Source organism: Uloborus diversus, chromosome 4, assembly GCF_026930045.1.
Source record: "Uloborus diversus isolate 005 chromosome 4, Udiv.v.3.1, whole genome shotgun sequence".
Classification (NCBI taxonomy): Eukaryota; Metazoa; Arthropoda; class Arachnida; order Araneae; family Uloboridae; genus Uloborus; species Uloborus diversus.
The window spans coordinates 152,519,138-152,544,246 of NC_072734.1; the positions used below are offsets into that span (position 1 = coordinate 152,519,138).

Here is a 25,109-nt window from a genome sequence, read left to right on the forward strand (position 1 = left end):
GTTGATAATTTGGACCCAGAAATGCAATTGAGTTTTCTTTCAAATTACCGTTTTTGTCGCTTTTTTTTTTTTTTTTTTGCTACTGTACTGCAGTATGAGCCGTTTGCGTGCTTACCTTTGAGTTAATTACGTTGAACACTAATTTTTAATAAGCTGTTCTCAAATTTATATTGGCTACTACTTTTAATTTCAATAACTTTAATGCCAAAATAACATAGTTACAGGATATTTATTGCTTGCAAATAAGACTAATTATTTTCGTTTTATATTAATCGTTTACTAGTAAAAAAAGTAGTTATTCTTTGCTAATAAAAACATTTTATTTAACTGGATATGTATCGTCTGCTATCAAAGATATTCTACATTGATAAGCAAAAAGTGGGAGAGGAGAAAAAGCTGTGATTTATTGTACATGGCATGCAAAAAAAAAAAAAAAAAAAGCAAGATCATTTCAACTTTTCAAATAATTTAGATAATGGCCGTAAATAAATACGTGTTCTCCCTTATACTCAATTTACTTCAAAAGATGATAAAAGTGTTGGGAGATCGAGCATAATGCCGGATTCCGAAATTTCCAATGGAAACGCCATTTCAATTTTTGTGGCCAAACTAGGGCCTATGCAGTCAAACCGCTTTACCTGCACTCATATCTAGTGGGAATGGACCTATAATTAAAATTTTGTCGAAATCCGTGACCCTCAAGGTCGTGCCGTTTATTCGTAAGATTATTTCTCTATAAAATCGCTACGTATGGTTCAAAGAAATCATTCACCCGCAGGGAACATGTTTCTGAACAAGAAGGTAGACGCAATAATGATAAAGCTCTTTTTAGAGAATAAGTGCAATGTTCGTTCCCACTTTGTTGAGGCAAATTGACTGTTTAGTCACCATCGTGAGACGGATCAATTGCTCATACTGTAAAAGGAACAAAGGCTGTGATTCGAGCGAACTTTCCTGACAAACGTTTAAACTTTTCCGATTACCTGTCCAGCAAGTTCACCAGCTATATGCCTGGTGACTTCTGGTTGTTCGGGTTCTCCTAAACATTAGCTTCGTTTACATGGACATCTTATGCTCGGAAAAAACTTGCCTTTAACCACAATCTGGTTATTTGCCGGGGAAAAATGAGGAGTTTTCTCTCCTCCTGCTATCGGCTGGAGTCAAAGTGGGTTCTTATACCAGAATGCACTTCGCAAAACGAGTTGGTGCACTTACTGGGTATAGCCGCGAAGGATGCTGGATAAAATCGCTTTCTCGGATACAGGGTACAAACTTTTTTTGCATGTGAACGGCATATTTTCCATCAGTTTTTTTTACTTCCCTTTACAAAAAAGGAAGTATCGTATTCGCAAAAAAATTTTCACTCAAAAATCGACCTTAATTTCCATTTTTCTCACCCCCCGAATGAATAATGAGTTTTTTTTCGACTCGACCACACGTGGATAAGTGCCTAAGAACGTATTTACACGCGAAATATCCATTTTGACGATTCCAGAGTTAATTGCAACGCGTTTTCCTCGTGACATCTGTATGTACGTATGTGCGTATGTGCGTATGTATGTCGCATAACTCAAGAACGGTATGTCCTAGAAAGTTGAAATTTGGTACGTGGACTCCTAGTTGGGTCTAGTTGTGCACCTTTCCTTTTGGTTGCATTCGGGTGTTTCTAAAGGCGTCTCTTGCCACGTTTTGGAGGGAAATCGCTGTTGATTTCGACGTAAACTCAAGTGGTGTTATAATTTGGCGGACACTTGGCGATATATCACCAGTCTTTTGGTTGCCAAGTTTTGTGGCGACAAATTTTGAAATTCTTTTTTTAAATCTGGTTTCAATTTGGCCACTGTTGGTGATATATAGAGAGTGAATTTTTGAATCACATTAAAATTGTCAATAATGGGAAAATGACATTAAATTGGAGTAAAATGAAGTCATGTGATGCACACATTAGCTCGGTTTTGTTTTTTGGAGTTGGAACTGGAAATGCGAGGCATAAAAGGCTCGTGTAAACGCGGCTATTGGGATTATCAAAGTGGTGTAACAATAAATTGAATTTGAAAGCTAACATAGTAGTCCATGTTTTTATTTCTTATCTCTACTGGTATGTGGCATGAGGCAGTTGAGAATATGGTGGTTTGCTTTTACCCTATTATTGAAATTGTTGACCGGCAAGATGTGTACATAGAGGATATAAGTGTAAATAAATTAAATATTTTATTATCTTTGATTTTCTTCCTGAATTCTCTTCTTTTTACGTCGTTCAGTGCCCCCTGACGGCGAATTTTCAAGCTAACTCATTTTGCAAGAAACTCGTCCGCATAATCCACTTAACATGCAAGTTTCATTTTGATCTGTCCTGTAGAACCGGAGTTATAAGCCTCTGAGTGCTGTCAGTTTAATTTTAACCACCCTGTATAATACTTATTGAGGGAAGCACTAGTTGAACCTTCCACACCCCCTCCCCCCTCCGGAAAACTAGGAAATGACATGTCTGAATGTCAATCATTGCTTGAGATAATTTTTTGTGTAACGGGTCTTTTCATAGTGACGAACGTAACATTAGAGACTCTGTTTCGTTGCATAACATGGGTTTATAATGTCTAATAATCATTTACTTATGGTTTTGTGGCATTTTATGAAATAGCGAATTTCGTGTAATATTCATGAAATAAAACACAGTATAAATGACATAAATTGGTTTTTGAAACTAAATTACCCTAGTGTGACGAACGTAACATTTATGCAACCTTGAATTTGCAACATGAAATTCAGCTCTCGATTTCTCTAAAGTTTAGGTAGATCTTATTGTAAAAACAGTGTAATGCGTTATTTTCATTCCTTAACTTTATTTTTCAGGCATAATAATACTCATTTTTCTAATAATGTAACAGAAATGAATATTTTTCAAAGTATGTCGTTTGACGATTGTAACATTGAAGAGAGTAACTCTGAAGTTACGTTCTTCACGGTGAAGACTCGTGTAGTTTTTCAGACCGTTACGTGTCTTAAATATTAATAAGTTTGCACTGATACTTTGTCTTAAAAGTAACACTTATATCAGCAACTTTTCAACATGGATTAAATAAATGGTTTTTTATTGGCTTTGTGCAATTTTTTTTCTCTCTCTGTTTTGAAGTGAAACTTTTTATGCGAGAGCTTTGATTTTCTGATCCCCAACATTTTTGTGTGACGAAAGTGACGCACTTGTTTTTTAATTGTTGCCAGGAAAAATGAAAAACGATAGCGTTTAGATTTAATTTTGTTAATAAAATTAACAATTTAATTTCAAGGCTTTAGTAATCATATATTTGTTGATTTTGGTCACTTTAAACGTTTTAAATGTAATGCAGGTTTTCAAGGATTTCTTTGATTCAAGTTCAAGAGCGTAATTCACATCGCTAAGGTTTAGCCTTGAATTTAGTTTGTTAACTTTTATTATCAAAATTAACTTTATTATTACTATTATTTTTTATTGTTTTTGACAATAGCTAAAAGGGTTATTTCGAGTAATTTTTAGTTTTCTCACTGTTTATAATCTACTTTCTTCATTAAAATATACAATCATGCTGTGAATATACCTGAGTCCGACGCACAAAGAACAAGAGCTTAGCGTGAGAGAAAACATATGGGTGAAATGCAGTTTAGAATTTAATAAAGAAAAGATAAAAGTTTTGTTTCTGTTTTGGGTCTTTACAACACAGTTTTTTTTTTCATCACACACAAGCGGAACTTTTTTTTCACAGAAAGCTATCAAGAAATGTAATCTTCTTTACGAAAACAATATCAATTGTAAGGATTGTTTTTTTCAAGAAGGCTTCTTTCAGGAACTTTTTGGCTTTCATTTCTGCCAAAGTAATTCCAATACTATTATTATTATTTAGCAAGATAACATATAAAAGCTTATTTTTTTCTGGGACTACATGGAAGAGCTTGTTTTTTAAATCTTTCCGTAAACTTAGCATGTTAAAAAAGGCGAAGTTGCATTGGTTTACAACTCTATACAAAGCTAGCTTACTAGTTTCTCTACAATTGATTCTCATCTGTTGACTTCTCATTTTTGATTCCTCAGTCTTCTTGATTTTTTTTATCGGTGTGTGTGTGTGTGTGTGTGTTTCTGTTTCTCCTTTTTTTTTTTGCCGTAATATTTGCATACATTCTGCTGCATTTTTTCTTGTCATTTTCTTTTTGTTTACCTGATATTCTTGGTCTGCTTTAACTCTCTCTCTCTCTCTCTCGCTTTTTTTTTAACTGCTGATTTTTTCATAAAATGCAACCCAAGAAAATTTTACAAATATGTGCTGAAAATCGAGTTAATTGTTGAAAAAATTACAAAATATTTTACAGAAACACTGAAAAAACAACTATTTTAAAATATACATTGCATTAATTTTTTATTGAACTAAACGTTTGAAAGAGGCAGTCCTTGTTGCAAGCGATTATGCTCGTCACAATCAGTATGTTACGTTCGTCACGCTGGTAACTAGTTCTGTAAATAATTTAATAAAAATTCAAGCTTTTAAGTGCATTCTAGGAAGCTCTTGGGAAGAGAATAAAGCAAAACATTTCTTTTTATAGTTCTATAAAAAGTGTGGAAAAGAAAATACGATGTTTTGTGACGAGCGTAAATGGCCGTTCAACACAGAATTCAGCGAGGAAAAAAAATTAAAACACAATGAAAGAAATTAAAGAAACTGAAATCTCAAGATGTAAGCAATAACTGAAATTTTTTTTTACATCCAATGTATGCTTTAAAAAATACAGGTTGCGTTTTTTGAATGTTTTGTAGTTAAAATTTACATGTTGTTGTTGAAGATCTTCAAGCAGTAATTATTCTATGCACGGCATCCATCTTGAAAAACCTTTTACGAGATTCAAAAATTAAGAATGTCATCTCTAAAATTATGTATAACACATTAATATTGATTGAATTTCAAATTTTGGCCTGCAGGTTGACATTTTCGTGGAATGACCCTAAACATGTATACCGTACAAGTAACGCATTTTAATGTGTAACACGTTTGGCTTGTTTAACAAGGTCTTGATTAACAGGTTTATCTTATTTGATTGTTCTCTTGTTGAGGACGTTAAGTTAAAACAATCATATGTTATGATTTTTAGAAAAAAATACTGGCGATAACCGTAATAACGTTTCATTTCCTTATAACTCGCATAAATACGCTAAGCACGAAGCTTTGTGAAATTTTCGTTTAAGGTAATTTTTACGGGCGCTCCAACCGTACCAACTCAAGAATAAAGGATGCTTCTTAACCCGTTCGCACCCAGCGTCACGCGGACGCTACGCAACGATTCCTCTCCTATCAGCCCAGCGTCACTTCTCCGCTACGCGCTCTGATCGACGCTGACGTCCCAGCGTCACGTATATGCTTTCTCGAAATGGAACGATTGAATTGAATATTTAAACGATAATAGATGTCGCTAAATGGCTATAACTTTGATCATATTCGAGTCACATGGTATTTGGCCTTCATGTACACGCTTTATTTTCTTATTTGGACCTATCAAGGGGATAGATTTTTTTAATATAAACAATAGTGAATCACTGCTCTGCGCATATGATTTATGAGGTCTCAATTGCTCTTGTTTATATTTTTGCTTCTCTTTTTTTTTTTACGAATAATTGAAAGAGATAAACATCTAGCTGAATAAATGATGGGGGAGGGAAGGAAGGTTAAAATATTTTTGCGTATGTGTTCGAGACTTTTGGGATTCCCCATTCAATGAGAGTACAGGAATGATTTCAAGAGGCCTGCAGTTTATGATTATTTTTGAATCCTTTCTGATATTGTTCTTCTGTATTTATTCTTTTTCATTTGGAGAATGGAAATCTGCAATAAAAATGGTTAGTGAAGGGAGTGAAAGGGAATGTTTTCGAGTGAATTATGAAGCGGTTTTGAGACTTGTCGCGTGGGAAATATAACTAGTTAAAATTCGTTGACCTAAGTTGTTTTAATCAAAATTACATAAGGAACATATTTTTTTGCTACATTTCTTTTTCTTTGATTCCACACTCACGATGTCAAACTCTAACTTTGTTTTTGTGCACATATCAATTAATTTTGTGCACATGGTTAAAGTTTTAGTATTCTACTTATTTCACTTCCTTCTAATAATGTAATAGTCTTTATATTAATAATTAGTAATCAGTAGTACATGGTTTAAGCAAAATTAAAATTTCAAGCCATCATTTTGAGATGCTGATTTTATATGAATATTTTTGTTCAGTTAGGCTTAACTGCTGTGAATGCTCGAGCCGATGGCGGCGTTCCATTTCAGAACGTTCGGTCCCGTAGCTGAGCTTCGTTTTCCGAGCGCTGGTCCTCAAGGGGAGGTAGAAAAATACGTTTGGTAAGTAAAGTTCAGTTTTTTATTAATCTCAACATTAATTAGCGTCTGTTTTCAAAACATTTTATTGAAAACACTAAAACTCGGCACTAGCTACTACATAAGAGAATAATAAAGACAATTGTCTCAGAAACGAAGTAGAAACGTGTTCCCAAAGATTTCCTTGACGACTTAATATATAAAGATAAAAGTGCATCAAAATATTTTGTAAACGATTCCAAATACCAGAAAATACTAAAATATTTCATCTGGACCACCAGTCAGTATTGACGATTCTTTGCTTAAAATAGATCTTAATTCGCATGGGAGCTCTAAAGAACGAAGCTATTTATACTTCGTTTCAGTTCTATAAAAAATTCTTACATTACACAAGACTCAAGCTATTTGAATTCGAAAAGAAGTTCAGAATACCATAAGACTCCGGAACTTCTTTCTTTAATCTCTGAAAAGTTAAGCCTTAGCCCATTGTTACCTTAGCCCATTGTTTTCTTTAAACAAGAGATATTTTTGCCCCTGCGGTAAATTTATAAAAAGAGTAGCAATTATACTATTATTTGCTTAAAATAAATGTTTGAACTCATTTGTGAGAAACCGACTGATTTCACATTGCAGTGTTAAGCTTTGTTACAATTTTAATACGTTGATACCGTGTGTTTGTTAATTTGGCATAACATTTTTTCACTTTTCTTAAACTAGAAACCTATGCAAAGTGTGAAGTTAATTAGTCAAAACCACTAATTATAAAACTTCATAAGAGTATTAAAACTTTAAAAACACTTTTTAAACATGCAGGCTTCCAAGAATTTTTAAACAGTTTGCTAGTTGTTTGGTTTGTTATTTCTCTCCTAAAGTTACATTTTTCTAAGAGTTTTAAGTTTATCGACAAGACTTGAAACTTTTTACCTTTTTAATAAAAATAATTTCAAATTTTCAAGCTGTAACAAAGTTTCAGAGTGAATTTTGTGTTCGGTGGGGGATACAAAGGTTTCAATGTTATGGTTAGCATCACTTGAGGCCGTGAGGAGATTTTTTTAAACTTTTTTTAGTTTTGTGTAAAAGCATGCAAAATTAAAGCTGCAGGCGCTCTTTTATTGGAAGCTTAAATTATAATTTAAAGTGGCCTCTTTTTAGAATATTAATACCATCTCTTTCCCTAAAGTAGATCGTAATTGTTCCAACCATTTTACTGTTTATCTCTATTTTTTTTAATTTTGGCCTAGACACCCCTTTGCTTCTAAGTGCTTCATTTATGGCGTCATTTCTTTTATTTGTTTTCATTTTGTTAAAAAATTTTACTTTTAAGGAGCTCTTTCTCAGATAGCATTGGTATTGATCCATTGTTTTTTTTACCAGTGCTAAACTAGTCACGTGAAGTGCAATATCTCCATGCTGCATAATAGTAGACTGCGTTATATCGCTATCCGGCAACCATCGATGTAGCTTTCATGCCAAATTTTTTAGCACCTTTGTCACTTCTGAGTCAGTATACGCTGATTTTTTTTTTTAAATTAAAATGTTTTATCACTTTATCACTAGCAATATTTATATAATTCTGAGTTTTAAGAATCACATATTTCGGATTAGTTAGATTCATATACAAGGTATGATTCAGAAGTTTCAAGACTGATTTTTTTCCCGAGAAGGGTTGCGCGCGCGGACTGGCGTAGACGGGCTGGGAAAGTAGTGGTGGGTGTCAGTGAATGAAAGGAAGTTGGCTTCGAAATACTAGAGAGTGCGTATTGCTTGCTGCGTCTCATTGACCTCGGTCGAAAAGTGGGATATACGAAAATGGAGCAGCACTTAGAGCCTCCGCTTGAGGGATCGGGTCCACCGCGTCCGCCTGATGATCAAGGGCGATTGAATTCTCCACCACGACAACGTGCCCGCTTTTAATTTCAATAACTTTGATGCTCGACACACGTCGCGTGCTGACGACGAAGTTTTGGTCAAGTTCAACGTGACAACACTACCGCAGCCTCGATTTGGCTCCAAGTGACTTTTTCCTCTTCCTCCAAATCAAAACAGGCCTGAAAGAGGAACTATTTGACTCCATCAACGAAAAAAACCAGTCCCGCAGGCTTCGACGAGAGCCTTTGACAACATGTCGCCGAGGACTACCAGAAGGGCTACGAACAATGGAAGACGTGTTGATGCTGAATGATCGTATTTTGAAGACTTTTAGTCCACTATAGTTAAGTGCACAATAAATTTCTAGTTCTGAGATCAGTCTTGAAACTTTTGAATCATAACCTGAATTTCCGATTCGCAAGATTCAGATATTTTTGATTTGCAAAATTCTTATATTTACGATGCACAAGATTCATATATTTTTAATTCGTGAGTATCATATGCCCGATTTGCAGGATTCAACTGATGTAGAAAAATAATTTTAGTATTCGGTTTTTAGCAAATTATTTCATGAAAAGTACAAAAGTCAAGTGATGCACAAAAAAAAAAAATAAAATAAAATAAATAAAAAATGAAAGCATTGCTTACTGTAATAATGAAAATAATGACAACGATTAAAAATATATCTGCCGACCACCTTCTCCAGTAGTTAGAGGAGTTTGACTGCGATAGGGAGTTCAGGGATTCGAATCCCGGCTCGGGCATGGATGTTGTTTCTCTTTCATATCCTTGTCCTTTCTTTGTGTAAATGTGTTGTTGTTCTGTGACTGGTTGCCTACCCTATATAAACGGGTCCTTATGGCATGTGTGTACTGTGGAAGTCGAACTTCACACCAAATGACGGTTGGCATTAAGTTTGGTATTAAAGTTATTGAAATTAAAAGCAGTAGACAATTAAAATTTGAGAATCGCTCATTAAAAATTAGTATTCAACGTAATTAATTCAAAGGTAAGCACGCAAACGGCTGATACTGCAACACAGTAGCAGAAAAAGCGACAAAAATGGTAATTTTGAAGAAAACTCAATTGCACTTCTGGGTCCAAATTACCAAACTTGGATCCCGTTGCAGTCGAACTAGGACCTATGCAGTTAAACCGCTATACCTGGACTCATACCTAGTGGGAATTGACCTATATCTAGAATTTTGTCCAAATCCGTGACCCTCAAGGTCGTGCCGTTTGGTAGTTAGTTCCTCTTATAACACCATTATTTTTCTCATCCCTAATGATTCGTTGCGTGAGGCAGTTGACAATGCGGTGGTATGCTTTCAGCGTATTGTTGACCGTCATCAGTGCACATAATCGTGAAATTTTAAATAGCAATTTTCTATTTTTTTCCCAAAAATCTCTTCATCCATAATCCGAATAACATACATTTCAATTTTAATTGAAAGTCGTCAGTTAGAACTGGAGCTGCTGTCCAACCATGGATTGTATGGAATTAGCAAATGTCCAGTTAAGACGAGTCTATCTGAATGAGGAGGTAAAGTAAAAATTTGATGCTCATATTTCGCTCATTTTAATGATACTCTGCTTAATGTAGAAGCTAAGGTGCATCTGCAAAAGCTGACATCCCTGACTACTAATAGATGCGTCCATTTCCGCCTGTAAACCAGACGTTTACGTTTCCATGTATTCCGTGGGCAGACAGTATAAGTCTCGCTGTACTGTCAGTTTAATTTTGACCATCCTGTAGATGTAAAGCCCTAGACTCGGGATTCTGAATATAGCCACTGGCTACAAAATTGCGTAAAAATATTAGCCACTTTTGCAAGTTTGGTTGACTTTTTTTTTTAAAGTATGTACGCACTGCAGGAGTAAAGGACTATTTAACCAATTAGTTCTTTAGAATATTAACAACAATTTTAAAGATTTCGATACTTGACAGAAGTCGGCCACCTTGTCTAATAGTCAGAGGAATCTGACTGCAATGAGGAGATCCCGGGGTTCGAATCCGAGCTCGGGCATGGATGTTCTTTTCTGTCCTGGTCCTTTTTTTTGTGTGAATGACTGTCTACCGCACAAACAAGTCATTATGGCATGTGTGTACTATGGAAGTCGGACTTCACACCAAATTACGATACAGTTGGAAAAGTGAAGCAGCGCACCCCTAATTACCGGTTTCTGGCACAGGATAACACCAATATATATAAATATATATATATATATATATATATATATATATATGTGTGTGTTAGTATGAAAGAAAAGAGTTTTATAGTTCGCACATTAAAAATTGTTAATACGGCTCCAGAGATTTAGTCAAGCGGATTTTAACGCTTCGTAGAGGAATGTGGGGTAAAGTGAATTATAGGGACAAAGTGAAATGGTAAAATATTTTCAGTTGCAGGGCCTCCTACCTTGCAATATTTTACTGTATTCTTTAAAATATAGTTGATAGACCGCTTATAATCGAGGTAAATAATAAGTGAAGTCATTTTCAAAATTTGATGCTCATATTGTAAAATTTTGTGGGTTATAATAATTTTTGTTAAATAAAATGATATAAATTTTGTAATTAACATTGATTGAGCTCTACTGACGTCCAGTGCGTTCTTTTTTTGAGGCATATTTTGATTCCTTAATGCTGTTTGCTGTTGTGAACCAATTGTAAGAAATCAAGTTTTGCTGTTATTTAAAAGTATTCAAATCTATCACCAAAAATGAAAAGCAATACTTCAATGCCAGCTTTTTTATAAAATACATTGTTCTTTTTTATGCACTGTAATATATTAGTAAAATTTAGCAGCACGTAAAATGGGAGACAAAAAGACAAATTAGAATTCTTAAACAACTACGCTTAAATGTTTATTTTTATTAAAAACTTTTCAATGCTAAAAAATATAACAATACTCACGTCTTGGTTTCTTGCCATTTTCCATTCCATCCTCAGAAAGCTGGATAACTTTAATGGAGTTGATTACTACTACGGTCCTAAACATTTTCATATACATCCAAGCCTGTTTTTATGCGGTCTTTTTTTTTTTTGTGTGCGATTTTTTTTTCTGCGGTGTATTAAAATTTCAATAAGATTGGGATTCAATTGACGAAATTATTTTTGAAACGAGTGCGAGGTAGCATCTTTAATTGACGACCTAGGCACCCCGATGAAAAGTCACTGTAACCTCCTTAAAATCTCCTTTTTCGGGAAATTTGTCCGACTACTCGGCAAAAATTATTTTAACTTGGTTTTTGATTTCGTCTAAAGATTACAATTTTGTAAGTTTTGGGGTTATTTTGTATGTGAGACTTTTTTTATGCGGTCCCTATCCATCGCATTAAAAAAAAGTTTTTAACTGTGTTGCAAAAAAGGCCTTTTTAAATCTACTAGTGATGTTTCCAGGATTTTTTATGCGATTTTTTTTATACGGTCACCACCCACCGCGTAAAAACAGGTTTGGGTTTATTTTACTCCTCCAATGCTAAAACATGTGAGTTAGCATTTTCATGTCTCGAAAAAAATCACTAGCAGTATTTGTATGTATATGAATTTTGTATGGAAAGGAACTATCTATATTTAATTTGTTTCAAAATGACAAAATAAGTGCATTCACGAAGTTGAAACAAATGTAGCACTTACGTTCCAAAAATGCAGAAACGAAAAGAGCGCTTGGGACTGAAAATTATTTTCGCAGACAGTAAAGTTCGGAATTGCCTCCATATTTTTGGGCAAGCAATTACATTTCTGACAATGCAAAGATCGAAATTGTCTTTAAGACCGAATATTAAATGACATGCTATTTAAAAGTGAGAATGTTTCGCATAACATAAAGGTCACATTTCCGTTTAATAGAAATAAGACTACCATACCATTAAGCACGAAAACAAATCATTTCTGCAACTTTGAAGCTCCAACCGGGTTTTCCAGGTTTTATTTTGAACGTATTAAAACAATTTTTAAATACATTTATTTTTATAATATATTAGGCAAATGATTTTGTGTTTCACTTTAGTACTAGGACAGTATCAGCATTTGTTTGAACGTATTGCAGCACAAAAAAATATAAGGTTATTACTTGATTCTACTTAGTAAGTAGAACATCCACTTAGTGAGGATATGCAAGGGTTGCGTCAGCAAATGGGGCCAACGCAGTGCTGGGCACCGGAGTGGGAAAAATATTCTTAACGTATTTTTTAATTTTAATCTCTAAAAAATAGAATTTTTGACGTTGAAATGGTTCTTTTGTAGCATTTTTTTTCACTGTATTTTTTCATTGAAACAAAGGTATATTTTCGTTCCACTTAGTTAAGGGGGTCCGGGACACAAAAAATCCTCAAATTTTGCAATTTTTTTTTATAATTTGAAAAATTACTTCGTTTTTTTCTGCTTAAGAGGACGTTTGAATCTTGTTTCTACCTTAAATAGAACGAAAGTTATAGTTATTTTTGTTGCATGCATCTAACGAATGTGTACATAACTTTAAAACTTTAAACGCGTTTTTCTCCATGATGCAATTTTTCCCGATTTCTTGCATTCAAACTCTAATAAGTCAGGAACCGATAGAGATAAAGTAATGAAACTTGGAGCATATCTTTTTCAAGCAATTTACTTTAATTTTTATTCGACGAATTTGAAAAAAAAAAACGTTTACTGCAAAAATTATGATTTTTAAAAAAAAAAGTACCTTCGAATTTTTCGAAATTTTTCTTCAAATATTTTTTATTTTTTATTGAATCAATATTTTTAAAATCACCGAATAAAAATTAAAGCTTAGATATTTGTGCATACTTTTTTGAAAAAAAAAATTGAAAATTGACCAACAATATTTTGAGTTATAGCAATTTAAAGCAACCCCATTTTTTTGAAAAAAACTAATTAAATTTAAATAAAAAAATAATTTTATTTCATATTTATGTTATGATTTTGCTTATTAAATAAATGATGAATCAGTTCAAAAAATTTCAAAACTCTAAAGTATATAATAAAAAAATTTTCAAAATGTGTCCCGGACACCCTTAAAGATTGAGAGGAACATTACATATTTTATAACTTTGACAAAGAGCAAACAATTTATATCAGTATGTCTAAAGCTATTGGTGGTAATATATCTTCAACTATTTATTAAACCTTAAATATTTATGCTTGTTATCTAAGTTATAGTATCCTCTTTATAAGGTTAGAAATAAACACTAGAAAATCAACAGAAATGTATAGGTAGAACACTTTTTCTCACAAAAATGTTGTGTAACAACATAAATGAGGAAAATAATAAAAATGCTAATTATAATGTTGCTGATAGTTATTATTGCACGCATTTCGGATTATATAGTTTTCATGATTGAGTGCTTCTTTGTATATTTTTAGTTTGTTTTTAAAGAGTATATTGACTTGAAAAGAAGTAAGAGCATAAATTATGCAATGTTGGTGTTGTTGACTTGCCCATGAATGGTCTAAATTAGAACAAGGACGGTCCAAACAGCCTCCACAATTTAAATGCAGTTATCCTCTTAGATGTTACCATGGATTTTCAGCCATCTGTTGATGCTTCCTTTTGGTGGATGGGCATGGAAAGCTAAGAGCTGGATTTAGTTCTTACTCTGGACAGTTCCTACAGTTCTGATGTGAAAAATAACACATCCTCAACTATGTAATTAAATTTACAACATGCATGCTGCTTTATCCACATTTTCGAAATTAATTTATTAAAATATTTTAAAAAGTTCTAGCATGAAATTAAAATATTATGTGAGAATAATATATATCATTTAATTATTCATGAATCGTGTATAATTTGTATGTGAATACTGCTTGATTCAACTTAACTAGTACTTTAAACAATATCGATGTCAAGAGGTCGCACAATCTAGCCGTTAAGTGGCGGGTATTCGAAGCATAATTATTTTTTAAAACTTGACAGCGAATTAAATGAACAAATAGTTTCCCTACGAGTCAGATGTTTTTTTCCTGAGTTTCTTTTCCCATGCGGCTAAAATGATGTGGCAATGAATGTAGTCGTAAAGTAAATAAATTTTAACTCTTAGTAAATGTTACTTAAAATAACTATTTTATTGGGAATTTAAGAGTTCATTTGAATTTTAGTTTCACGGGTTGCTCACGCAGTTCATAGATAATTGCAAAAAATAATTTAACGTGACAGTTCCATTACGAATCTAGAAGGTATGTCAATTTAATTATCTACTATTCGACTATATAAAATTAATAAACTTGATTCTACATCACGTTTATAAAATAGTTAACTTTCGTTGTTTTTCGTGAGACATCCTACAGAAAGGAAGTACTTTTAAACTACAATACGAATCAAAAATAAATTTTGTAAAAATTATTCAAAGTGCATGAAATTACTGATATGGTCAAAAATATCAGCTGTATGACTTGAACAAATGAAAATACGTGCATTTGAGTAAAAATACAGCTATAAATAAATTTTGAAATCCAATAGCTTGACACAAATGAGATCTAAGAATATAACTGAAGTTTCCACTTGCATGGCTATTTCCTTTAAATTCCATTCCAAGTTGCCCCTAACTTATAAGTGTGATTAGGATGTAGTGTTTCATGTCTTAATGTCCAAGAGAACGAGATTCAAGCTGAAGTCAGACTTCAAAATGAGCTTTAGTTCCATTTTGCATCCGAAAATTGCCTGGCCGTGACTAAACTAAGACGTTGATGTCTTTAAACCGACTTAGGTGGTTTCTAAGACAAATGAAGCAATAGCACCTAATCTGAAATCAATATCAGGTTTATTTTCTACAGTCCAAAAGGATTAATTTTTGTGTAAATGACTCTAACCATTTTTAGTCTACTCTAGCAAGTCCGATACAATTTGTCCTCTTCAAACGTTGTAAAATCAAAAGTTATAAAATAATTTCAATAAACTATAAATGCTTAGACTTTTTTTGCGGAAAAATAATATGGAAAAAGGCTTATTAAATATTTTGTTCAATAACAACGAAAATGTGACTTGTTCGTTTGTCTTTCCCTAGTAGCGGTGAAAAAAATCGTTAAAATGATGTCGTACTTTTGAAGATTGATGAAGTATTAATGGTAGAATCTATGGCCTACCCCCAAAAACATCTTCAAAAAAAAAAAAAAAAAAAAAAATATATATATATATATATATATATATATATATATATATATATATATATATATATATATATATATATATATATATATATATATGATGCTGCGATTTTCCGTGTTAAAATACAGGATTTTTTGTTGCATGTTTCAATGCAACAACACAAAAGTGGTGTAAAATCCTGAATTCAATGCGCTAAGATTAAAGATTCATGAAAATTTCGATCAGAAATCAGCTGATTAAAATTAGTCATTAAAAATCAACATTTTCTGATCTATGAACGGATGAACAGCTTCGCATTACTAGCGAGACGATCTCACCAACTGAACTACTTGGTCTCCACCTCGGAATGCTTTGCGCTAAAGCAATGCAAAATAAAGCAAAAATATAAAATTATATCGACTCTACTACTTTGGTAAAATATTTTTAAGAATATTTAACCAAATACTTTACTGCGATTTATCATATTCAAATCAGTGTCTTCGTTTCTGGATTTAACAACAGAATTGTAGCTCAGAATCCTGCAATGAGTTTAGGGATGGAATAGTAATTCAAATTTGGATTTGAGTTTTGATTAAAAAAAAACATCATTAAAGATATATTTTTTGCTCCTGGGGATTTGAATAAACGCCCTTCACGACGCACCAATCAACTTAGCCAGCGTGTGTCCGATTGGGAATGTTATGCATTGAAACAATTTTGCATTGTAAAGACCTGAATACATTTTTTTTTTTACTAAACAACCAACACGTGAGATTTTTCTTTATTTTTTGACAAAAGGAGTGAACAACAGCTTTAAAATAATGTCTTACTTATTTCGTTTGATCAAGAACGAAGAGAGTAATGCTCAGAAAAATGCGTTCGAGAAATAACGGATATGGTAACTTTCGGCGCCGTCATAAAGGAACCGAAATTTTCTAATCTAAAATTAGAAGCTAAAAGATTAAGATGTCTTGCTGAATCTATTTGTTCGAAAGATGTATTTTAAAGCATATATTTTCGCTTTGTTCCCAAATTTTTTTTTTTTTGGTTTTTAACTTTGATATACTCAAAAAAAAAAAAAAAAAAAACTTGAAAAGTAATGATTTGTACATCTTGAGAAATATGAGCAAATCATTATTTCTTAAATGCAAGTAGAAAATCTTTTAAAAAGTTGATACTCTTTATAATATGATGCATAATGGTTCATTATATTCGAGTCAATCTCAATTAAAAGCCAAAAGTTTTAAAATTCGGAGAATTAAGTGCAAATATATGCGTAAAAAAGTCTAATTTTGTGCAAATGTACTGAGCAATGTGCTTGAAATAATTCTTAGAAATCTTTTTACAATTGACCTTTATTTTTTATTTAATTATTTTTTCACATTTTCTGTGTTTTATATTTGGCATACAGAACGCTTACGCACCAGTAGTTATTACAGTCAATCCACCACTTAGACATTCTTGTTCACATTCTGTTATGTAACTTATAGATTACATCATCAATTACACCATTCTATGATACAACTCACGTGACTTATACTAAGAAATTACCGTTTTCTCATTAAACCTTCTATTTATATTTCAATTCTCAATAATTTCAAAGCTCAAAATACTTTCAAAAATTTCACTAAAGTAGCATTTGTTTCCTTCACAAAAATAACCTTCTTCGCTGAGTAATTATTCCTCTCAGCACATTCACAAACGAAGTTTATCTTTTGAGATATCTTTGCCTGCCATTCTTAAAAGTCTTTCTAGTCTCATTTCCTCTTACTGAGACATGTCTCATGTTTGATAAAGCAGCAGCGTTAATAGCTTTGTTTATAATTTAAATGGGAATTCGGAAAAGCTTTAGTTATTTTGACCTTTGGTACACAGACAAAACTTTAAGAGCCATTGTCTGTAAGAATCAGGCAGTTTAAAGCATTTGTGATTGTTGACGTTTTTAATTTTTTTTATTTCCACATATGTTGTTCCTTATCATAAATGTAATGTAAATCCTAAATTTGAGCTTTGTCTGACTCACCATTTTTGAGAAAACAATTTTTTTTGTTTAGGGGGCGTGGCACATTTTTGCCGGTTTTTCAAATTTGCAGATTTTAACGTGCTTGTTGCTTGAAGCGCCTTTATAATGACATGGATTTTTTAATTCCATATTACTATATGGTCTTGTTAGATACTGTTACAGCTGTCAAATCGGTGACACTACGAGGGCGACGCCCACAAACTCCGTTTAAAAATGACCGAAAATGAATTTTTTTCTATATTCAAGGCCAATTTTCTCAAAGCGCCTTCATGATGACACCAACATTTTTAGATCATTTTCTAGCCACACTTACATACATCAAAAATATGTATCAAAGTCGGTGTCACTATAAGGGCTCCAGCAGATATTGGAACTTTTATTCGATAAATTTTACAAAAACACAAATATTTAGAATCTAATTACAACTGTCGCCCTCATAGCAGATGTCTGATACTACATTAGGTTGATAACCAACATGTTTGTCTAACATTTGCACAAAAAAAAATCGGTGTCACTCCTATTATTTTTGGAAATATAATCGTTCTAAGTTAGTACGTTATGGCGTTTTTTTATATTTATTTATTTAATATTTTCACACCCAGATTTTTTTTTTGTACATATTTATTTTTAATTTAATACAAAGAAGTGTACTTTATAACATAAACAGCTTTGGGCAGCAAGAGAGTCTTTTTCTTGAATAGAAAATGCCCGTTTTGATATAGGTACCAGGTGGATCTATTGTGCATAACATGTGTAGACTATTATACCAATACTCGTCTTGTTTTTCCCGACCAAACAAATTTATTTATTCCAATTGTTCTTGACATGCATTTGACATAAACTTGCAAATGGTCAACTTTTACTCTTTTTCTGGGATACCATGTTTTCCCATGCTTTAGTGCTACAAAATTAGCAGTTTTCAATAAGAGATGACCGTCTTTCTGGGTTTGACTTGATTCTTAATGTTTTCTTCGTTTTGGTCTACGTTATCCTCAAATTCAGTTTCAGATTCTGAATGTTCGCTTTCTTCAATATTCTCATTTGATGTATTGAGAATGCATTCGTTTTTTTTGTTTCTTCCATCGAAAAAAAAGGATAGGATTTGTTTCATAGTACAATACTCTGAAGCAACGAACAGTTTTTTCCCCGCTACGAACTGCATTTCTCATCTAGTGTGCAACTTGACAGGGATGTTGTTTTTCCCCAGTATTTTCACCAATCGTAAATTGTTCTTATAAATACTCCTTCTGCTTTGAAGTGAACTTGAACTGAGGTCGTAAAGATAGGGACCATCCAATTTCATTAAATTGAACTTTTGGCAATGCAGGGGTATTTATTAGTTGAAAATTTGAACCATTTATATAAGATGTTTGTAAGAGCTTCTCTCTATACATCTTTCGTATAAAATCCATTTGCAAGTTGAGGTCAAATGTATGTCAAGAACAATTAGAATAAATAGATTTGTTTCGCCGAAAAAACAAGATGAGTATTGGTATGATAATCTAGACATAGTATGCACAATACATCTGCCTGTACCTATATCAAAACGGGCATTTTCTATTCAAGAAAAAGACGCTCTTACTGCCCACAGCTATTTATATTAAAAGATACACATTTTTGTATTAAATTAAATATAAATATGTTCAAAAAAAGTATCTGGGGGTGAAAAGATTAAATAAATAAATATAAAAAAACGCCATAACGTACTAACTTCGAACGATTATATTTCCAAAAATAATAGGAGTGACACCGATTTTTTGTGCGCAAATATTAGACAAACTTGTTGGTTATCAACCTAATTTAGTATCAGATCTCTGCTATGAGGGCGACAGTTGTAGTTAGATTTTAAATATTTGTGTTTTTGTGAAATTTATCGAATAAAAGTTCCAATATCTTCTGGCGCCCTTATAGTGACACCGATTTTGATACATATTTTTGATGTATGTAAGTGTGGCTAGAAAATGATCTAAAAATGTTGGTGTCATCATGAAGGCGCTTTAAGAAAATTGGCCTTGAATATAGAAAAAAATTCATTTTCGGTCATTTTTAAACGGAGTTCGTGGCCGTCGCCCTCGTAGTGACACCGATTTGACAGCTGTAACAGTATCTAACAAGACCATATAGTAATATGGAATTAAAAAATCCATGTCATTATAGGGGCGCTTAAAGCAACAAGAACTTTAAAATCTGCAAATTTGAAAAACAGTCAAAAATGTGCCACGCCCCCTAAATTTAAAAATTTAATTTCCCAAAAACGGTAAGGCAGACAAAGCTCATATTTTGCACAAACATTACATTTATGATAAGGAACAACGTATGTGAAAATAAAGAAAATTAAAAATGTCAACAATCACAACCTGCCTGATCCTTACAGACAATGGCTCTTAAGGGAAAGGTTTTTGGATAAGCCATGAATTAATCTATAGCTCACATATAATATATATTAACGTACAAGATCAGAATTATAAAATGTGAGTTTGTTATCTTTACTAGTCGAACCCGCTTAATGGAATAGCCATTTTGCCACGAAAAAACTGTTCTAATAAGCGGGATATTCCATTAAGCGGGATCAAAATAACACATTACATCGGTTTGGTAAATTGAAAATATATTATATTAAGCGGGATATTCTTTTAACCGATATTCTATTAAGCGGGCTCGACTGTATAAAGCAGAAATTATGTCTGGATCTCTCTCTGTTTGAAGGTCCGGGTCTCTGCGAAGCGCACAGCATCTAGGCCGTTCAACTGATTTTAGTGCAATTTGGTACAAAATTAGTTTGTAGCATGAGGGTGTGCACCTCAAAGCGACTTTTCAAAAATACAATTTGTTCTATTTTTATGATTTTATTTTTACCACCATTGGTGGATTTAATTGCTCTGCACCGAGCGAATTACCATAACATGGACGAGTAAATTATCATATTGTATACAGATAGGTTTATAGATAGATAGACAGATGGATGAAGAGATAGATATAGCTATGCACACAGATGCAGATATATGTGCACATGAAGTTTCCGAGGGAAGTATGTTATTGTGCTTGAGCGACACTAGAAATAGATAAAAATAAAAAAGACTAGAAACAGCATTTTTTTCTTCTGTCTTTCTCTTCTTCACTTCAGTTTAATGAAACGATAAGATTAATGACTGACTTTAGAACACACGATTTGTTCGTAGTTTAATGAAATAAATGAATCGCTAATATTTTTTAATTCTGACAAAAAGTCGTCTCAAGCTGATTTCTTAAAATTTTCATGAACGAGATTTTGTGCTTACTTTTATTATGTAAATAAATTTTAAGATCTTTTCCGAAATTTCAATCCTTAACTGGATCCGGTATTTTAACTGTGTTACTGCTAAGTATCATTTTAGGAGAATGAAGAAACGAAAAAGCGGTCAACAATGAACGCTATTTACTGAAGTTTAGGTTCAATCCACTGGCATTAGAGTCAAATTTAGACTGTCAAAATAACACCAGGCGATTGCTTCGTTCAAATATAGAAGCAGTTTTCACCCGTCATACCTTGACGGAAGAGTTTCTAGTATAAAAGACTTGCGATTATACTATACTGTCTTTAAATTTGCCCAATCGCCAAGAAAAATTTGAAGAATTAAGAAATGGTTTGCATCCTTGTTTAGACTGCTTAGAAACTTTCTTGCGAGAGAGTAAGTATACACTAGATACTTAAAATAACCACAAGAATATTATGGGAAATATCTATGGCATTACTGTCGTAATCCTGTGGGATTGCGCCAGTAATCCGCAAGCATTCGTGAGTCTAAAGGGATACTTCTAAGAGGATTGAACCGAAGTAAAAGAAATTTCTACGAAATTTCTCCCTATGAGCACAATTAATAATTCATAGGAAAGAAAGTACATTTACGTACACGAAATGAACTTTCTTTGGTTTTGTTGCAAACATTTCTACAACGTCTATTCTAATTATGTGAATATGTTTGTTAATAATTAAAGATGAAAGGTTATTGAGATGCTCTCGGGCTGCTGAGATTCTTAAATATGTTTTAATCTTTCGAAGATTAGAAAAGATTCTTACAACTAACTCTTGGAGATTATGGAGAGAGGGTAAATCGTATTTCTCATCGATGCTAATCATTTGCGTAGGCATTATTCTCATTGATTAATGAGGTTGTTTATTTCAGTCAAAAGTAATAATTTTAGTCACCGAAATTGGTAGAATAAACAAACAAACAAACAAAAGAAGTGAAAAAAAAAAAAAAAAAACATGAGTCGGAAAAACTTTTATTTTCCTAACAGTTATTTTTTGAGCAATCACGATTGCTTATTGCTTTCACTTGACTGTTTTTGGCGTCCTATCATTTTATTTTCCCACCGCCACCCTCCGCACCATCACTGTCGACCGACTCCTCACGATGCCGCTCCTATAGCGAAAGCCGTCTCCAGGTTGCATCCATGTCCTACACACACGCGCATACATACACAACTACACACACACATACACACATACACAAACACACACACAAACACATACACACACGCATACATACACACACGCATACATACAGACACCTACACATACACACACAAAAACATACACACACACATACACACAACTACCCACACACTCATGCCTGCGCACAGAGACAAACACATATGCCTACACACACATACACATACCCTTCCACACACACACATTCATACACACAACAACCCACAGACTTATGCCAGCACACATACACAAACATACATGCCTACACACATACATATACCCTCTACACACAAACACACATACCCCCCACACACAACTACACACGCCTACATACACACACTCGTGATTGCGAAAAACATAATTTGAATTCAAGATGTCACAATTCAAATTAATATCTTTTTTATTTAATTGTTTTAAATGTTTGGTTTTGAAAATGAGGCGTGGTCTTTAGGATGGCACAAATGATCTACATTGGCACGCTACTCCATTAGGGTGCGAAACGTATACGCCTTGCTCTCAACCGCGTTGCCAGGACATGATAACTTGCGCTGTGCGCTAATGGCATCAGTAAATGGCATTTCATTACATGTGATGTCATGTGCAGAAGTGCAAAAAAATGAATTTCAATCTGCGCACCGATTAAAATAATTGTTAAAAAATTTAAAGCCTTGTCAAATTATTTGAAGAAGTGGTTAAATCCTATGTTTTTAAGCATGCTCTTTAAGGAAAAAATACTTTTTAAATTTTGAAAACAAATCAATTATTAAATTTTTGCTTTTAGTACGCAGGTTATTTTTACTGTCCCGATACATTTGAATATTCTCGTTTCGAGCTTTTACCTTCTGCACCGATAAAAGGGCTTGTAACGAGAAAAACGCGTGGACTTAATTTGAAATCTGTGCTACCTTTGCGTTATACATTTTATGTGTTTGAAAACCTGTTTTGTTTCTATCGATGTAAATGTCTCGCTAGGTAAAGCCTATTTCACCGTACACGAGTTTTGTGTAGAGCTTCGCTTTGTATTCTCTTATAGACTATACTGCTCGAAACGGTTGTTGATAAATAGAAAAAAGTGTCAAAAAAAAAAAAAAAAAGGAAAATGTTGCAAGAGTAAAGGACATAAAACTGCTAGAATTTTTTAAAGTTTAGCCGAAACAAACACATAAACGAAGTTTTATACTTTGAATAACAAGCCAAAAGAATTAACTGAGACATAATTTTAAACAACATAAAAATATATATAACAAAAAAAAAAAAAAAAAAAAAAAAAAGAGAGAGAGAGAGAGAGAACCGAAACACATAGACATGAAGATGCACACTACATTTAAGAAATAAATCCAATCTCTTGAAGGAAGAATGCTTAGGATGATCTGGATTTATTGGCATTCGGAAATATCCAAAGAAAAAATATCTCAGCATATGGTAAATCATTAAAGCTGTAGTTTTCTTGCTTTCTCGTGTTTCTTTCATTAACTGTAATAAAATACTTATTAGCTGGAAACATTTAGTTAAGTTGATAACTGTTGACTGCAAAAGTCTGTATTAACTGTGACTAAATTAATTTCCGAAAAATTTCGTAGTCCTGTCTTCGTATTTTTTAAATCTGAATTCGTTGATAATCAACTGAATAGTTTTAAACTCCCGATAACTTTTCTCAAATGTGATACAGTGCTTTTTTATATATTTTTTATCTATAGTATCACCTACAACAAACTGTTAATTATAATCATCTCGGTTTAAAAACATCCAAATATATTTTAAGAAATTGACTTCGTTGTATAAATTTTACATTTTTAACTATTCATCTGTTTATTCATCTATTTTGGTAACATATAATGTATTTTAAAAGAATTAAACTGAAAGCGTACATAGTTATGTGCATTTTCTTAAAATTTAGTATTACTATAAATAAAGATATATCTCTCAAAATAAATGTTGGTCTGTCAAAAAGAATGTCACAGCTTCGAAAGAGAAATGTTTCTGGGGTTCCGAGAATAAATCGAAGAACATTTGCTTACACTTTCATTCTTTCAATTTTCAAGTAGGATTTTTTCCGGAAAAAGACTAAAGACTCATCTATTAGTTTTTAGTAATTTTGAACTTTTCTTGCTTACTTTTGCATTATAAACAACACGGGCCGCAAATATTTGAATAATTAAGAACACAAACTATCACATGACAGTAAAAGTAGAAAGACGAAAAATGAGTTGGGGTGTTTCGAGACAGGTAGGTTTGGGTAAAATTATAAAATTGAGCAATTGAAACCCAAAACAATATGTAAACTTAATCTCCAGCTTAAAATTCTTCTGCATTAGAACCCTTATCAAGTTTAATTTACCATTAACTGTGTATCACACGTTTTGTTTTTAACTTAATAGTTACAACCATAACTTTTTTAAACCTACTTACTGAAAAAAAAAATATTTCAATTATTGTTGCTGTTAAGTTGTAGATATGTATGTAAATATATTTTTTATGGGTATCCAGTCTAAGAGGTTACCACTGTTTCCTAAATTTATTGTTAAACCCTTTATAATACTATGACTGATATTATTAGAATTATTTTAGAGGTTAGGAAACTATTTCTTCTAATTATTTTTTCTAATGGGGCCTGCGATTTTTAGGCCTTTTAGTCTTTTAGCAGACATAGTGCGATCCCCAATACGGAATCCAGTCTTTCATGCGCCAGCCTTAAGGCGCGGATGTCAATGGCACGGATAATTTGGACGCCCTGCCTCCACTAGATGGAGGCACCTGGGCTCTCTTTGATGCAAAATGTCACTAGGACTTTAATTTAGCCGAAGGAATTCCAAGCCAAACGAGTCCCAACGGATTTTTTACGTGCCGCATAATCATACGACATGGGCGCTGATGATTTTCTGCATCTCGAAAATCCACCAAATGTTTTTCTAAAATATAAACTTGTTAAATTGCCAGTGAATTCCTATTTACTAATGAAAATATCTATATGTTTCTTTAGAATGGAATCTCCAGCATTAGTTCGTACAAATGAAATTAATGCTTTGAGAATGTGCATATTAAAAACACAGTTTTCTAAAATTTACTAATTATTGAGGTCAAATTCTGCGTATTATGTTACTGTTTCATCCACTGACATATTTTAGTTCAATCATTCTTACACCTTGATTTCTGTAAAAGAGATCTCATGAAAAAGAACCCTGTTGTAAAAATTTCCCCGCCAAGAAAACCTTTAACTTTTCCGCACAAAAAAGAAAACCTGTATCCTAAACCCAAAAACTTTCAGCCATAAAAAGTTATGATATCTAGTTTGCCCGCCAAGTATCTGCCAAACTATCATCCT

The 25,109-nt window shown here is 32.9% G+C and overlaps 1 protein-coding gene across 4 annotated transcripts in view; it reads right to left on the reverse strand.

Annotated features, from left to right (window-relative positions):
• LOC129220288 (calcitonin gene-related peptide type 1 receptor-like) overlaps positions 1 to 25,109 on the reverse strand; it is a 141,088-nt gene that overhangs the window by 11,451 nt on the left and 104,528 nt on the right. The gene's annotated exons all lie outside the window — the stretch shown is intronic.